This window comes from Capra hircus, chromosome 16 (genome assembly GCF_001704415.2).
Source record: "Capra hircus breed San Clemente chromosome 16, ASM170441v1, whole genome shotgun sequence".
NCBI classification, from domain to species: Eukaryota; Metazoa; Chordata; class Mammalia; order Artiodactyla; family Bovidae; genus Capra; species Capra hircus.
The window spans coordinates 57,973,151-57,991,952 of NC_030823.1; the positions used below are offsets into that span (position 1 = coordinate 57,973,151).

Here is an 18,802-nt window from a genome sequence, read left to right on the forward strand (position 1 = left end):
AAACAGGAACTAACACTGAAACAAATTTATAAATAGAAACTTTAAAAATGGTCCACAGCAAAAAAAAAAAAAAACCTATTTAAAAAAAAAAAGAAGACGAAAGCCTCTTCCACCTCATCCCCAGATATTTTCACTAGACAGCCGTTCTCTGACTGCAAAGACACATTACCCACTCCCTTCACCAAAGTCAACTCCAGTTGATTTCTGTTGCCAAGATATCAATACCAGCTTGTTAGGGCTCAGGTTACAATTAAGGACCCCAAATGAAAAGCACTTAAGATACTCCAAATAAAGGCATTGCATGCACAGGGACAAGTCATACTCACACATCCACATAAATGACCTTCCCTGGCCCCACTGAGGTCAATGTTGCCTTTCCTAATTTGACAGCACAGCAAGCACAGCCAAGACAAAGCCTACAAGGGCGCCAGAGTCCCCACACACCTGCTCTGACAGCCGCCACCTTCCCTTCGCACGCTCCAGGAGTGTCTTCTCCCCTCCTAGACACTGTCAAAGTCCAGGTGCCACATCTACCCAGACTTACCTGGCTCTCAGATCTATAGCCTGTCAGCTACCTTTGCAATTGCCCAGCCTCCATGGGCTGATTCACGAGGGCAAAGTACAGCCCAGCTCCCTCCTTCATCCAGACCCGGCTTGGCGTGTTTGCCCAGAACCCAGTCAGAGGCTGCTGCTTCTGTTTGCCTGGTAGTGGGCTGAGCCAGGTTCCTGCACATGTGAAAGAATCCAAACCTGCACAGCAAACAAAGAACAGAGACCCGAAGGAGAGGAAGTGCAGAAAGCCCGGAGGCAGCCTGGCCTGGGGAGAAGAGTGCCACCTATGCGTTGTTAACTCCTGTCTGGGCCACGGGAGGCTCTATTGCTCAACCTCTGTTTCTTCTCTGAAAGAGGAATAACAAGGTGGATTTTCCCAGATGGCTCAGTGGTAAGGAATCCACCTGCCAATGCAAGAGACTCAGGAGACATGCGTCTGAACCCTGGGTCAGGAAGATCCCCTGAAAGAGAAATAACAACACTTAACTTAGAAGGGTCATCATGAGGACCACAGGCTGACTTCAGAGATATTGCAAGTTCAATTCCAGACCACTGAAATACAGTGAGTCGTACAAATCTGTTGGTTTCCCAGTGCATGTAAAAGTTATGTTGTACATGATACTGTAGTCTATTGTGCACAATAGCTGTATGTCTAAAAAAAATACAAAAAATGCAGGACTTCCATGGTGGTCCAGTGGTTGGGAATCCACCTGCCAATGCCGGGGACACAGGTTTGATCCCTGGTCAGGAAGATTCTACAGGCCATGGGACAACTAAGCCCATGCCCCACAACCACTGACCCTGCACTCTAGAGCCCATGCTCTGCAACGAGAGAAGCCACTGCAACGAGAAGCCTGCTCGCTGCAACTAGAGAAAGCCCACCTGCAGCAAAAGAGACCCAGTGCAGCCAAACATAAATAAAGAACAAAAGGTTTTTAATGTATATCCCTTAATTTTAAAATCCTTGGGGACTTCTCTGATGACCCAGTAGTTAAGAATCTGCCTTCCAATGCAGGGGACACGGGTTTGATCCCTGGTTGGGGAACTAAGATCCCACATGCCACAGGACAATTAAACCCACAACTACTGAGCCCTCGAGCCACAACTAGGTGCTGACACAGCCAAACACAAATAAATAAATATAAAATGCTCTACTGCTAAAAATTGCCAAAGCAATTATAATAGTAATGTCAAACATCACTGATCACAGATCACCACAACAAATATGATCACAATGGAAAAATCCAAAATACTGCCAGTGTACAAAATGAAAAAGAAAACAAGAGAAATATTGCCAGAATTACCAAAATGTGATGTGGAGACACAAAGTGAGCAAGTGCTTGTGGGAAAGTGGTGCCGTGAGACTTGCTCAACGCAGCTTTGCCCCAAGACTTCAGGTTGTAAAACACGATAAAGTGAAGCGATATAAAATGAGGTATGCCTTTAAATGTTGGTAATGATATATAATTATGTATGCTTTATAAATAAGTATTTCTTTTCATTTCAAAGGAGATAATCTAATTCTACTGGCTGAGGTAGGCAGAGTACACACTGTGTGTGTTATTTGCTCACTCGTGTGCGACTCTTTGTGACTCCATGGACTGTAGCCCATCCAGCCCCTCTGTCCATGGGATTCTCCAGGCAAGAACACTGGAGTGGGTTGCCATTTCCTTCTCCGTGGGATCTTCCCAACCCAGGGATCAAACCCAGGTCTCCTGCATTGTAGGCAAATTCTTTACCATTTGAGCCACAGGAGAAGCCCAGAGTATTCACTGGTGGGTAGTAAATGGCTGGTTTATGTTTTTCTCATTCGAATTTCTCACCATTGGATTCTGACTGTGCATCAGTTGTATTATCCAGTTGGAAGGCAAATTTAAATGCTCAATACTGAATTGAAGGCACTGAGAAGTTTCTATTACAACAAGAAAATAATTTCTCTTGTTTGAAAAATAAATTTCTTCAGGTGAACACAAAGAAGCTCATGTCTACCTTTGAATTAATGTTTTAAAATTTAGCAAATCATCATGCTGTCTACCTTAAATGTGTACAATGTTATACATCAATTACATCTCAATAGAGCTGGGAGAAAACACAAATCAAATTCAGAATTTGTTCTAAAAAGGCTCAGATGTTTATCCTTTCTTTCAACAAACACTTACTGAGTCCTTATTATGTGTTAGGATTTGACACACATAAATATGAAGGGCACAGTCCTTGTCATCAAAAATCTTTGAGCAAATTAACCTGTCATGCTGTTTATTAGTCCAGGGAAGGCCTGGACTAATGGTCCACGGTTGATCTCATGACCAGATAGGCTAAGGTATCTAAGCTATAAGATTATGACACAGAGAACTTCCATGGTGGTCCAATAGTTAAGAAGCCATCTTGCAAGCCAGAGAACAAGGGTTCAATTCCTGGTTAGGGAACTAAGATCCCACAGGTCATGGAGCAATCTGGACCTGAGTGCCACAACTAGGGAGTCTGTGCACCACAAGGAAGATCCTACATGCTGAAATTAAGACCTGAGAGAGCCTAATTAATTAATTAATGTTTTAAGAAAAAGCTTTTGCCACAGCCCTTCAACTGATTCCGAGGTCATGACAGCTGAATGTAGAATTCTCTGACTCTGGGTCGTGGTTTCTAACCCCACTGGTGGGCTCTGAGGCTTGGCTCACTAATAACCTGTCATTTTTAATCCTCCAGGGAAGAGGTATTGGAAAAGGATACACACAATGACCACAGGAATCAGAACATGGTTGATTACAACACAGTCTCAGATGTCAAATTATGTGTCCCAATATCTCACAATAACATTCATGAAAATCTGATATAACTCTTTCGGCTTATAACATGATGTCAGCCCTGCCCCAAGGGCTCCCCTGGTAGCTCAGCTGGTAAAGCATCTGCCTGCAATGCAGGAGACCCCAGTTCAATTCCCGGGTCAAGAAGATCCTCTGCAGAAGGGCCAGGCTACCCACTTCAGTATTCTTGGGCTTCCCTAGTGGCTCAGACTGTAAAGAATCCTCCTGCAATGCAGGAGACCTGGGTTAGATCCCTGGATTGGGAAGATTCCCTGGAGGAGGGCATGGCAACCCACTCGAGTATTCTTGTCTGGAGAATCCCCAAGGACAGAGGTGGCCTGAAGGGCTACATCCATGGGGTCGCAAAGAGTCAGACATGACTGAGCGCCTAAGCACAGCACAGCCCAGCCCTGCCCTATAACACCGCTGTGTCACTGAAATGTTAGCTTTGGAAGACCTTACAGGTTATTTTAGCAACTTCATTTGGTTGGTGATAAAACCAGATCCAGAGAGATAAAGTGATTTAGTCAACATCACAAAGCTAGCTAGAAGCTCAGTTAAGATGATCTAGATGTACGGGACTTGTCTTGCATTGGGCTTACCAAAGTGTGATTATGAATTATTCAAGAATTATGGGAGCCAACAGTAAAACTGTTGATAATTTGAAGTCCACCACAGTGGGGGTATTTACAGCACAGAAACTGGCAAGTGTTGCAAAACCAGGTTGTTGTTGTTTTCAGATAATCACTTTCCGGGCACAATGGTTACAACTCCTAACTCCTAGTCCAGTGTTCTTTCAACCACAGAATTGTCATTCTATTTCTAGCTTTCATCTCACACGTCTGGGTTAAACATCTAGCCCCATTATTGCAAATGCTCCTTTTGTGACGTCCCAAAGCCTCTCCAGTCATCTCAAGAGTTATTAGGAAACTCTTCATATACTCACCAACCAAAATTAATTTTAATTAGCTTTAATTATTTTATGTAGACATATGGCATACCACAGTTATATGGGTCATGAAATGAAACAGATTGTATGGGGTTTCCGCACTCCAAAAGGTTTGGGATTTATCAGTCCCTGCCTTCCCTGGCCCCATAAATCAACAGTTACTAAGTCTTTCAACCTGGCAGCTCAAGTCTTCCTGGTTTCTAACAAAATTCGCTCAGTTTGACAGTACCTTAGCAGCTCATCCCCGACAGGAGTTGGGCTAAAATTGGTCTTGTCACCTCAAGTCCTGACTGCAGGGCCCTCACATGAGCCCATAGGCTCTCATATGCTGAAACAGTTATAGTCTTAACATTTTTCCCTTCCCCAAGTGTCCTGTCCTCTTGCCCAATTTCTATTCTGTATGCCAACTATCCACTGGAACTGGAAAGAAAAGTGAAAGTGAATTCGCTCAGTCATGTCCAACTCTTTGTGACCCCATGAACTGTAGCCTATCAGACTCCTCTGTCCATGGGATTTTCCAGGCAAGAGTACTGGAGTGGGTTGCCATTTCCTTCTCCAAAGGATATTCCTGACCCAGGGATCGAACCCGGGTCTCCCACATTGTAGGCAGACGATTTACCATCTGAGTCACCAGGGAAGTGGAACCCTGGAACTGGAGCCCTGGTCAATTACTAATTGTTGTGAATTTCCTTTCTCTGCCTTCATCTCCAGATACCAGACCACTAAGAGGATCTTGCTTCAACCAGGTGCAAATATCCTAGTTTGACATCTATCTAATAAAAGCATCATCACTGCTAATACTGCAGCTAATCTCTTCCCAGCATAATAGTGCTGCTAGATGTGAACACCCACCTAGATCCAGGTCAGGTTTGCCATGAATCCCTGAGCACTAGGATTTAATGACTGGTGAGCCTTACAAAGGCCAGATCATTAGCTGAGATACTCTCCAGGCTTGACCCCATTTCTTTTCTGAAAGTAAAAATTTAGGAAACGAACTGAGAGGCCTTATGCCAACAGATGACTAGTAATTATTTGTCTGGGTAATGGGTCTATGGATGATTTTATTTTTTTCTTCTAGCTGTTCAAGTTTTCTAACTTTTCTACAATAAACTTATTTTCAAAGACAAAGTCAACTAACATGGTTTTTAATCAATACTATATCCAAATGTGGTCCTGTCATAGCAGTAATTTATTATTTACCCAATTTGCTAAAACAGAGCAGTGAGTCCCCAAAGCTTCCAAGATTGGTTGGCTGCGTGCAATCTGCTCTTCTGGAAAGATGATTCTGGAAGTCATACATTCACGAAACAAATCTTTATTGAACACCCACTCCATGCCCAGCATTGTCACTTGCACTGGGGACACTGAGATTAATAACATAATCCTTTCCCTAAAGAAATTTTCAGTTCATTGAAGCAGTAGATACTGAAAAGCTGGACACAGAAAGAGGAGCCTGTGAAAGACAATAATGAAGGTGGGCCGAAAGCCAGGAGAGAATGGTGTCCCAGAAGCCAGGGAAGGGGATGGCTTCGGAAATGGGAGAGTCATCGACAATGCCAAACGCAGGAGAGACATTGGAAGAGGCAACAGTAAAAGTATTCTCCCTACACTGGTTTTGCCAATAAGGAGGTTTGATGATCACGACACAAACAGTTTCCTTGGAAATACCGTCAATGGTGTGAGGAATTAGACACAGAAATCACTTGTGCTGCAAATGGAAAGTAAGTAAAAGGAGACAGTAAGAATTATTCTTTTGAGAAGCCTGGGTATGAAGAAGAGGGGACAATAGCCAGGACTACTATGAAGCACTCAGGATTGAAGAACTGGCTTCGTGTGGACAAGATGAAAAAGGTTAAATGCTGATTCATGTGGAGATTGGAGATACAGAAACAAAATTACTGAAGGACTAAATCTCAAAAGAGGCTGATCATACGGAAGTATAGAAGTAACAGTTAAGCCTAGCTTAAAGAAAGGGCATTTTTTCCTCCTAGAAAGAGATAAAGGCGGTGAAGATAGGCTTGGATGGAGACAAGTCTGTTCGAAAAGGGACTGGGTACTTACTGAGACTTCTCTGCAGAATAGACTGCTAGAGATCAAAGTGAACTTATGTTGATAAACTTGAGAAATATGGTGATGGTTTGGATTGGCTAATGTGGAAAACAGGAGTGGGCTTTAACCAGGGACATGTCCTCAGAGGAAGCAGTAGGCAGGAAAGGCAGCTGTGACTGGACCCTTGGATGGATCTGAAGCTCCATGAGGACATTGAGCATCTGGGGTTTTGTCCATGCTATGACCTCCAGGCCTAGCACGGCATCTGGTGTGTGACAAAAGCACAATAAAGACTTCATCCATAGAGGAATGGACCTCTGAGATGTCTAGCAACAGTCTTGGCTGCAGACTGTATCCAGTAGTTTTCCCAGCCTGAGTATAGAATTAAACTCTGACAGAGAGTTCCTAGGGAAAGTAAAGGCAATGTTAAGGCAGTGAGTTAAGGGGACTGATGAAGACCGGTGGAAGGGGCGCCACATAGGGCATAAATGAGACAGAAACACAAATTCCCTGCATACCTTATTTAAGGGAGGGGCCTAGAAATACATAAGAGGCCTCTCCAATAAGACAGCAAAAGAAAAACATTCAATCATGATTCAAAATGTAAAACTTCAGTTAAAGGGGAATGACTGGATAATGGCGACCCCAGACTTCCCAAAAACATCTGATACAATGAAGTGCTTTTTAGTTAGCTAGCATCTCATAGCACTGGCTCCAGGAAGCAGTCAGGGGCAGGGTGGGAAGGGGAAGGTTTAGCACAGAGCAGCCTGTAGACTCCAGCAAAGCCAGCCCCTGGAGCCGGCCTTGGAGATATGGAGTTCATGGCCTCAGCCAGGGATTGGCAACCAAGGGTTAAACCTCCTTCTTCAGGAGGGTTGGGTGGCAGGTGACAGGCATAGCAGCACATGCCTGTCAGCAGTTCCATTATCAGCAAGGACATGTGCCAGGAAAACCTGGCATAAGGGCCAGAGACAATTAACCTGGCACAGGCAGCATGAGCTACCCATGCCAATCCTGGGACTGTTGCTCTTACCCTAGAAGTGAAGGAGATGGGGCCTCAGTCTCTCCTCTCCTCACCCTTCCCTTTTTATCGATGCCCCCTGAACCTGGATGAGTGGGATGGCAGATGGATACTGCTCTGACTTTTAACCCCACATCAAGCTTCCATCAGGCAAAGATGACTCACACACCTGCTAAATGAAATAAAAGGCTATAAATGCTGGGAGAGTCCTCCAAGCCCCCAAAGCCAACTGGAAATAGAATAAAGCTGAGTGTGAATTTCAGCTCCACTATCTGCTAGCTGTGTGAACTTGGGCAAGTTATTCTATATCTCCTTTTCTTGCTCTATAAGATGGGAACAATAATAACAGAACCTTTCTCAGAGAGCTATAATTTAAGGGTACATTTTTAGATTAAAAAACTATAAATGTGATGTATACTAAATGCTCAATAAATGTTAACTGTTACCATTTCCCTGAAAATGCTATAAAGTGCTCAGGAAGAATTCAGTACAAGTCATCAGTCAGGAATTAATTGGTTATCCATTACTTCTCTGAAATCCACAGCTCCTCCTCTACATTTAACCCAGTGTCCCCACTGAACCATGAGCTCAGGGAAAAATTGAGAGACTATGTCACACAACTACGTATGACATAAAACAATGGGTTAAGGTAAGAACTTCAGAATTAGAAACTTCATGACAATGCAGTCCTATGCTTCTCACACTGGACAACTTGTAGCCACTGTCAGGATGCCACAGGATCAGCACTAATTTTATTTTATAAGCAAATTAAAATATTACCTTAATTTTTAACAAACAAAAATATTATAATATGGAATATAATGGAATAAAACTCAAATCTGTATTACTTTTTACAACAAAACATGAAAAACTTCAAAAAATTTTCATACTTTCACCAAAACAGGTACACACACATCCCACACAGACACATGTTCACATACACATACCTTGCATCCCCAGGAGTCACTCCCTGCCATTTGATGGAAAGGTTTGAGAGACACATTTGAACAAGAGCAGACATTTGGACACATAATTGATGAGCTGGGAAGAATCTCTGGAAGGAATCCATCCATGCAGGTGATGTCTAAGTGTCTAAGCCAGAGAGACTCAGGCCAAGGCATACAGCTCTTTGATTTCCAGACCTGTAGCACTCCAAGCTTTCCACTGCTGGATAAAAATTCTCTCTTACATAAGACTCTATAGAGTACCTAGGTGGCCAATGACTCTCTACTTTACCTGGGGCAGGAAGTGTTTGTTCTCCAGTTGGTAAGTCCTCAGACTCCTTATAGAAACACACCTCAATATTTTAGAGTTAAATTATTCTCCCTTTGGGCTTCTTGGTGGTCCAGTGGTTAAAAATCTGCCTTCCAATGCAGGGGACATGGGTTCAATCTCTGGTTGGGGAACTAAGATCCCACATGCCACAGGGCAACTAAGGCCACAATCTGCAACTCCTGAGCCTGTGCAACTAAGAGCTGATGCAGCCAAATAAATAAATATTTTCAAAAATGAAGATACTCTTCCTTGATGGTAACACACATACATGACTCAAACTCACTTAAACTCCTCAAATAGGGGGAAATGTCATGCCGCTTAGCCTTCTTCTTCTCTCTAGGTTTCACAGCCCCAACCCATTTATGTTTCCTTGTGCAATTTCCTTCCTTCAATCACTTTGGGAAGGAGTAAAGGCACAGGAGAAAGGAAATAGGACTTGAAATCTGGATTTAGTTTTAACATCGCCACTTCTCAGCCATGTGCCTTTGGAAAACCATCATTCCAAACTTATCAGTCCCAGTCTCCTCATTTTTAAAATAAAGTCTAAAAAGTACCAAAGAAAGGCAATGTCAAAAGAATGCTCAAACTAACGCACAATTGCACTCATCTCACACGCTAGTAAAATAATGCTCAAAATTCTCCAAGCCAGGCTTCAGCAGTACGTGAACCGTGAACTCCCTGATGTTCAAGCTGGTTTTAGAAAAGGCAGAGGAATCAGAGATCAAATTGCCAACATCTGCTAGATCATCAAAAAGGCAAGAGAGTTCCAGAAAAACATCTATTTCTGCTTTATTGACTATGCCAAAGCCTTTGACTTTGTGTGGATCACAATAAACTCTGGAAAATTCTGAAAGAGATGGGAATACCAGACCACCTGACCTGCCTCCTGAGAAACCTATATGGAGGCCAGGAAGCAACAGTTAGAACTGGACATGGAGCAACAGACTGATTCCAAGTAGGGAAAGGAGTACGTCAAAGCTGAATATTGTCACCCTGCTTATTTAACTTATATGCAGAGTACATCATGAGAAACACTGGGCTGGATGAAGCACAAGATAAATCAATCAAGCTGGAATTGCCAGGAGAAATATCGATCACCTCGGATATGCAACTGATACCACCCTTATGGCAGAAAGCAAAGAACTAAAGAGCTTCTTGATGAAAGTGAAAGAGGAGAGTGAAAAAGCTAGCTTAAAACTCAATATTCAGAAAACTAAGATCATGGCATCTGGTCCCATCACTTCATGGTAAGTGGATGGGGAAACAGTGGAAACAGTGACAGACTTTATTTTGGGGGGCTCTAAAATCACTGCAGATGGTGACTGCAGCCATGAAATTAAAAGACACTTGCTCCTTGGAAGAAAAGCTATGACCAACCTAGATAGCATAATAAAAAGCAGAGACATTACTTTGCCAAAAAATGTCCATCTAGTTAAGGCTATGGTTTTTCCAGTAGTCATGTCTGGATGTGAGAGTTGGACTATAAAGAAAGCTGAGTACCGAAGAATTGATGCTTTTGAACTGTGGTGTTGGAGAAGACTCTTGAGAGTCCCTTGGACTGCAAGGAGATCCAACCAGTCCATCCTAAAGGAAATCAGTTCAGTTCAGTTCAGTTGCTCAGTCTTGTCCAACTCTTTGCGACCCCATGAACCACAGCACGCCAGGCCTCCCTGTCCATCAGTCCTGAATATTCATTGGAAGGTCTGATTTTGAAGCTGAAACTCCAATACTTTGGCCACCTGATGCAAAGTGACTCATTTGAAAAGACCCTGATCCTGGGGAAGATTGAAGGCGAGAGGAGAAGGGGACGACAGAGGATAAGATGGTTGTATGGCATCACCGACTCAATGGACATGAGTTTGAGTAAACTCCGGGAGTTGGTGATGGATAGGGAGGCCTGGCATACAGCAGGAAATGGGGTCGCAAAGAGTCAGACACGACTGAGTGACTGGACTGAACTGCACTGAAAAAGTACCTCACAGGGCTGTGATGCAGATAGACTGAAATCATTTATGGCAAAACACCACAGTGCCTGTTAAATAGAGGTTTGCCATAAACCTCTGCCTTTCTGTATTCCAGGTTCCTTCAGTTCAGTTCAGTCGTTCAGTCATGTCCTACTCTTTGCAACCTCATGAATTGCAGCACGCCAACACTGTTTCCACTGTTTCCCCATCTATTTCCCATGAAGTGATGGGACTGGATGCCATGATCTTCGTTTTCTGAATGTTGAGCTTTAAGCCAACTTTTTCACTCATCTCTTTCACTTTCATCAAGAGGCTTTTCAGTTCCTCTTCACTTTCTGCCATAAGGGTGGTGTCATCTGCATATCTGAGGTTATTGATATTTCCCCCAGCAATCTTGATTCCAACTTGTGCTTCCTCCAGCCCAGCGTTTCTCATGATGTACTCTGCATAGAAGTTAAATAAGCGGGGTGACCATATACAGCCTTGACGTACTCCTTTTCCTATTTGGAACCAGTCTGTTGTTCCATGTCCAGTTCTAACTGTTGCTTCCTGACCTCCACCTCCTGCCTCTCAGGAGGCAGGTCAGGTGGTCTGGTATTCGCATCTCTTTCAGAATTTTCCACAGTTTATTGTGATCCACACAAAGTCAAAGGCTTTGGCATAGTCACTAAAGCAGAAATAGATGTTTTTCTGGAACTCTCTTGCTTTTTTGATGATCTAGCGGATGTTGGCAATTTCATCTCTGGTTCCTGTGCCTTTTCTAAAACCAGCTTGAACATCTGGAAGTTCACAGTTCACGTACTGCTGAAGCCTGGCTTGGAAAATTTTGAGCATTACTTTACTAGCATGTGAGATGAGTGCAATTGTCCAGTAGTTTGAGCATTCTTTGGCATTGCCTTTCTTTGGGATTGGAATGAAAACTGACCTTTTCCAGTCCTGTGGCTAGCGCTGAATTTTCCAAATTTGCTGGCATATTGAGTGCAGCACTTTCACAGCATCATCTTCCAGGTTCCTTACCTGCTGTTAAAGGTGTGACAATCTAAACTGTAGGCAAAGCTCATGAGTACGATACAATATGATGGTTAAGGGCTCAGGCTTTGCAGTGTGGATTGGATTGGAGTCCCAGAGCCTCCCCTGACTAACTGTAAGACTTCAAGTAGGTTACTTAACCTGAGTGTTCTGATTTGTTAAGTGATTGTATAATAATAGATATTTTCTCAAGGCTGTTGTTGGATGAGTAAGACAATGTACTATTCACGGCATCTAGGAGGTGCTCAATGAATATCTGATGCCAGATGAAGCACGAGCTAGGAAAAGCACTTGGCATGGTGCCTGCACATAGGAAGTGTTCACCAGTGCTTGCTGCCAGTGTCGTGTAAAAGATCACAGCAGGAGCATTCCCTTCTGGGCTGTTCAGGGTGTAAGTTCTTAGGTTCTCTTATCATAGTAGTTCATAGCTTTTATCTTAGCTGGCATTTATCATTGGCTTCAAATCTAATCTTGGGTTATTGCTTTTAATTTTTCTCCTGATCTCTCTCTCTCATCATCACAATCCACTGCATTCATAGCTTGTCTTCCCCCGAGACAGGCATCCTTGGTTCTTTATTTATACCACCCAGTGGTATTGGCAGAGTTTGTCCGTTTAGGGGCAACGACAGTGAGTCCAGAAAAGGTAAGAGATTTCACCAAACTCATGCAGTGTCAGTATCAGTCATCAAGTGGCAAAAAAATCAATTACAGGACCTCTACTCAAGGCTTTGTTCAGAAAAGCGTACTGGTTAGCAAAAACCATGTGAAATATTTAATACCAGGCTTCCCAGGTGGTGTTAGTGGTAACGAATCCACCTGCCAACACAGGAGGTATGAGACACAGGTGTGATCCCTGAGTCGGGAAGATCTCTGGAGGAGGACATGGCAATCCACTCTAGTATTGTTGCCTGGAGAATCCCATGGACAGAGGAGTCTGGCGGGCTACAGTCTGTGGGGTGGCAAAGAGTCAGACACGACTGAAGCAATCTAGCATACATGCAAGCATATTGAATACAAAATTGCAATTATTTAAATACCCATTCCATACACTTCAAAGTTATCAGTCACTGTAAATAGGCTCATTGAACTTGACACACATATGGGAATATATATTCATAAAAATAGAAACTCAAAGATTAGCTTCTGTGTTTCCTCCTTGCCTCATTTGTCAGTCAGGAAAGGTGCATACCATTTTGATGGTCCTACTCCTCTGCCCGCTGTTGCACATACAGAAATAGCCCATGTGTGCACAGCATGAGTGCGTACACGCGTTTTAGCGGCACTCACATTCTTGTTCTCTCGGCCTGGAATAAGTGACTGCAGATAAAGCCAAGATCCCCAGGAGTGCTGTTCTAATGCTGAATTTAGCACACCAGGACAATTTCCATAGGAGCCGCTTATGATGACAAAAAACAAAGCTCAGATCTCAGTTTCTGGAGGACACTGAAGGACACGACAAGCTGATGGAGAAGTTTCTTTTCTAAGAATAAATGTCTGTAGTCATAGAAAGGGAGATGGCCAAAGTTCATTATTTTCTGGGAGCTGTCCATATATGGATGTTATAGATTCTCTGCATGCTGAGAAAATACTTACTGCCTTGCTCAACATTGCTTCTGCGACATAGGTTCTGTATAAACCTCCTAAGAATACTTCCTTTTTCACTAAGGATGAATACTCTCTATGGTCCATGACATCGTGACACTGCGACACCATGTTCTAGCGCTGGTCCAAATGACATTCATTAGAGGGATGATGTCACTGAATGAACCTGACTAGGGTATACAGCCTCACCCTGGGAGAATTTTTTAAAATTATTTCCTTCATTCAGTAAATAATATTTTAAACACATATGATTCATTATTCACTGTAATAAGAATATTTTCTCCTGTACAAGCTGACTCTTCACGGTTTCTCTAATAAAGCTGCTAAGTCCCAGGACTATGTAGAAGAAACCCAAAAAAATCCCAATTCCTGTTTAACAACCAAGAAATGGGTGAGAAGCTGAGTACTTCATTTACCATGTATTTACTGAGTGCCTACTATGTGCCATGCACTGTCTTAGGTGTTAAGTGCAGGCCACAGGAAGTGACCGAGGTGAGTTTGTTCCTTATCCTCCTGGAGTTGCCTACAGACAAGCTAACAGGCAACTCCAGTGATCAGTGCTAGGAGAGGATGGCAGTAAGAGACAGATGAAGCACACCCCAGAGGTGCCAAACCTAGGCAGAGGAGTCTTCCCAGCAAAGAAAGATGTCTCAGTGAAGATCACATGAAGGAAGGCTCACACCCAGGAAGGATGCGAGTCTGTTTATCTGGAAGAAGGGAAGGGATAGCAAGAGAGCAGGTGTTCCAGCAGGAGGATGGATATGATAAGGGCTCCGAGGTGAAGGAGGACCTGCGCATTAGCACATCATCAGTAGGTTTTACGTTCGTGTGGCTGGAGCCTAGAATGCAAAAAAGAGTTGCTAAGGCTGAATTTTTGTATCCCTCCAAAATTCATATGTTGAAACCTAATCCCCAGACTGATGTATTTGTGGAGACTTTGGAGGAGGGGTGATTAGGTCAGGAAAGCAGAGTCCTCATAAATGGAATTAGTGTCCTTATAAACCACCACCCCCCCCCCCAAAAAAAAAGACCCCAGAGAGATCCCATGCACCTTGTGAAGACACAGGTGAGAAGATAAGAAAAGTGAGAAGATATGAGAAGTGAGAAGATGGCTATCGCTGAACCAGGAAGCAGGCACTCCCCATACACTGAACCTGCCAGCACCTTGGCCTTCAGCTTGACAGCCTCCAAAACCATAAGAAATAAACTGCTGCAGTCTGTAAGCTAGCCAGTCTATGGTATCACATCATAGCAGCTTGAGTGGATAAAGACAGCAGTGATGAGGGCTGAGACTGAAGAGACTGTCCTAGCTGTCTCCGCCAGCATGCAGAGCAGAGCGTAGCCCTAGCTGTCCCTAGCATCCAGATTGTTTGCACACAATGTGGCAGACATGTGCTACTACTGCCTGCCTGCCTCCTTTCCTCCAGCTTCTGGTAATAAATCATTTGTTTTTCTATGATGAGCTTCCCTGCCCCCTCTCAGTTTATATAGCATGGATAGGACTGATCCCATCCCTGTTCTAAGAATGGGCACCAAATTCATACATGACAGAGTCCTGCAGCTCCCTGCCTGAAGTGATTCATTTGGCAGTTAGCACATGTCCAGGGACATGTCTACAAAGCATGCTCCCAGAGCTTATGCTTGAACTGCTGGGAAATAAGTTTTCCCACTGGATTGACTGAGATGATAGAATAGCAACCTGGAGCTGCAGGCAGCCATTGGTCCACCATTCATTCAATCTATAATAGTTTCCTGGATAACTAGTATGTACCTCATGCTGTTGTAGACATTAGGGACACAGGAATAAGGATATAATTCTGCTTTTTAGGTTTTCACTATCAGCTGGAAAGGCAAACAAAATAATCACCTTAGATAAAAGTGATAAAAGTTACATAGCTTCTTGTATGATCATAGAAGGGCAACCAACTCAAGCAAATCTTCCTAGGAGGAAGGAAAAAACACATTAAACCTTATTGGATAATTAGGACTTAATCAGGTGAATTGAAGCATGGGGGTGGTTCCAGAAGAGGAATCAGTAAGTTCAAAGGCATGGAGGGGAGGTCCAGCTGGACAGGCTCTGGTGACGCACCATATTCAATTAGAGAGGCAGATAATGGCCTTTCAGGGGAGTATATATACCAATATACTTGTCTCGGACAGTGAATATGAGTCACTAGCTCCTGAGAAAAGTCTGCAGGGACACAAATGTGTGGTGGGTGGTATTTATTTGTTTATATGTTGCTTCTTTCCTGAAGATTTGTATATGTTTTGATTTACGTGTTACCAGCACACAAGTCATAATGAAAGTCATGGACATGAATGACATTGTCAAGGAACAGCACAGACTTTAAAATAAAAAATAAGATGAAGAATTAAAGGTAAAAGGCAAAGAAAGAGAAGTTCATGAAGACTAAGAGGGCGGAGTTGGAACAGCATCGAGGAAACCAAGGCATCAAGACATAGGAAGAGGTAAAGAGAATAAAAACAGTAAGAGATTCAGTTACATAGGAACTTGAAAGTATCCAAGGGATTCCATAGGGTTCACGGAATGGTGAGAAAAGGGGTAGAACATTAAAGAGGGTTGTTTATCGGCTGGCTGCTTGGTTGGTATAAAACGGGAGACACTTGAATATGTTTTTCCCTATGGTGGAGTGGAAAGCCAGTGTAAAAGAGAAGCTAAAGAGATGGGGGAACAAGGGAAATGAGTGATGGATGTGGTCCCTTAGGAGGCCATAGAGGGATGGAGCTCATAGCCCAGGAGAAGGGATTACTTGGGTCAGGAAGTACACTTCTGCCACTGAGAAGGGCTGGAGGCAGCAAGGGACATATAAATGCCCAGGTGGGTGCTAGGCAAGGCTGATGGGGGAAATATGCATACTAATTATGTTAAAGAAATTGATCTTATCCTTCAGATTCTATTAAAACATGTTAATGAGACGCCCACAATTTCCAAAGCTAAAAATGACTGAGCTGATGGTGCTGGGTTTCAGAAAGCTGAGGACGTAACACACAGTCACTTGTGGTAGGTTGTTTTTTTTTTTCCTATTCTATTGGAAGCACAGCCTGACTTATTCTTGATTCAATTTAATTTCTGTCAAGCTGTAGCCTGTGGGTCACACCTATTTTAAGAAATTTCATTTTCCTTAGTGCCAGGCTCTTGTGTCTTTGCTCCTCAAAAGTCAGCAGCAGTTAGAAAAGTTCCAATCGATAACCATTTGGAAATAGATATTTAAGATGAATCTGTGTGGAATCGCTACCTTTAAGATAAATTTTTCAGAAACAATCTTTCCTCCTACCAATATCATACTATATGTGCACCCATCCAAAAAGGATCCTTCAAGTTTAGGTCACAGAAAATCACATTTTGGGTTTCCCTAGTGGCTCAGTGGTAAAGAAGTCGCCTGCCAATGCAGGAAACACGAGTTTGATCCCTGACCCAGGAAGATGTCACGTGCTGCAGAATGACTAAGCCTGTGTGCCCCAGCTGTTGAGTCTCTGCTCTAGAGCCCAGGAGCCACAACCTCTGAGCCGGCACATCCTAGGGCCTCTGCTCCGCAACAAGAGAAGCCACCACCGTGAGAAGCCGATACATCACAACTGGAGAGTAGCCCCCGCTTGCTGCAGCTAGAGAAAGCCCACGCAGCAAAGAAGACCCAGTACAGCCAAAAAATAAATAAATAAAATTATTTAAAAAAATAAAATCACAATTTGATAAAGCCTAGTTGATGACATGTGAAATTTATTTCATAAATAAAGTACTCATTCCCAAATAAGACATGGAGCAAATTCAATGCTGGGTAAAAAGCTGTTCAGCAAGGGGAAAACTCACAGTAGATAAGGAATCAATTACTGAGAGTTATCCCTCCCACCCATTCATTTTATAGCACAGAAACTGCAGCCCAGAGTGCCATATGGTTTGCCCAGAATTCAGGTCTCCTGACTCCCCACCCACTGTTCATGCCTCTTCTCATAACATCTGCTTTTCCTGCTGGGCAGCAAACATTATTGGACCAGAGACCTCTTTCATCTTGTTCACTTAGGCACCCCCAGCATAGAGGTAACCATCAGAAATACCTGTTAGTAAGTTAACCACACTTAGGGTGGACCACTGCTGACCCTTTGTGAGGCTTTATAAAGAGCTGAACATCAGAGTAAAAGATCTCAACAGGGAAAAAAAAAAAATCACCAACACATAAACATATGGTTTAGAAACTCTGAAAATACCAGAAACTCCAGACATGATTTCCAGGGTGGCAGTCTCAGGAACAGCAGCTCAAGGTAAGGATCCGTGCCAGGGCTTCATTTGTCATTGGGTTGGCAGGCCCTATGCCCCTGGTCACCTATATAGCTTGAGAATAGAAGTTTCCACCGCTGCCTCTAAGTTAGCTTTCACCAGTTTGAATCCACCTTAAATATTTAGCAGGCTCTCTCCCTCCCTCAAACACTCTATGTGCTAAGCCTCCTTTGATCTTCCCATAACCAAACCTGCCTAAAATTTTTATCTTTGCTGAAATCACATGTCCTTTTTGCACATTAGCAATGCAGTCTATCCCACAGGGGACAGCCCCTGCCAGAGTATGCACGTCCATGGAGGAGTTAGGACTTGAAAGGGGCGTTAGCCACAGTTAAAGCTTGTTTTTTTTCAAACAAGACCCTGTGAGTTTCCCCTTCTGCTGAAAACCATGTGCCAGCTTGAAAACTTTCTACTCTGGTTAAGACCAAATATTTCTCGAATGAATCTTCTAAAGGGTCTCTAGTGGGAACTGAATTCCCACTTAGCCTTCTTCAGTTTGAGTTTGCTTTGTGTTAATTGGTTAATGGTCAAAGTAAGTACTTACATCTTCTGCCCCTAAATCAGGAGTTGCTGCTGCTGCTTCTGCTATATCCCAACATGACAGCCTGCTGTTCCTCACAACTGGCAGACACTGTAAGCTGTGTTGCCACGTCAGCTGCCCAGAACCTTTCTGCTTCAGCAACAGTTTCCTGACGGAATGATTTGTATGTAGATCCTGAGGCTGGAAACATGATCTGACCACCATATTGAGAAGGTCTGGATATAACAGAATTACAGACAGAAATCGCAGACCCTTTCATGTATCTAAATGAGAATTCCAAAAGAAACCTAAATATTATGATGACTTTCTAAACAATCATGATAGTAAGTTAATAACTGACCAAAAAAATTCAAGTGAAGAAAGTAAAATTTAGACTTGTAGACAGCATCATAGATTTTAGGAAGTTAAAAAATTATGAGCCTGAGCTGAAAAAAATTAGGAGCTTGGAATGGCAGAAAACTGAAAAAGTAAATGCTCATAAATAGAGAGTTTTTTTTAATGGATTATGAGACATTTAAGTTGTGGAATATTCAGGTATCTAATGACAATGAATTAGAGATATAATTTGAAGGGGTTTGAAGGGGTTGATTTGAAGGGGTTTCTATGAAACATCAATGAGCCAAAATAAAAAAGGTATAATGTTATTCTGTTTGGGGTTTCTATGACATATAATTGAGTGAAAAGTATAATATTATCCCATATGCTATAATATATGCATATATATT

The 18,802-nt window shown here is 42.9% G+C and overlaps 1 protein-coding gene across 4 annotated transcripts in view; it reads right to left on the bottom strand.

Annotated features, from left to right (window-relative positions):
- The window catches only part of SEC16B (SEC16 homolog B, endoplasmic reticulum export factor), a 118,426-nt gene extending 100,264 nt beyond the window's left edge, over positions 1–18,162 (bottom strand). For 2 of the 4 annotated variants that reach the window (XR_001296670.2, XM_013970427.2), the window contains exon 1: positions 18,081–18,162. The gene's annotated coding sequence lies outside the window, so the exon portion shown is untranslated. The other 2 variants (XM_013970428.2, XM_013970429.2) reach the window with 2 other exon arrangements.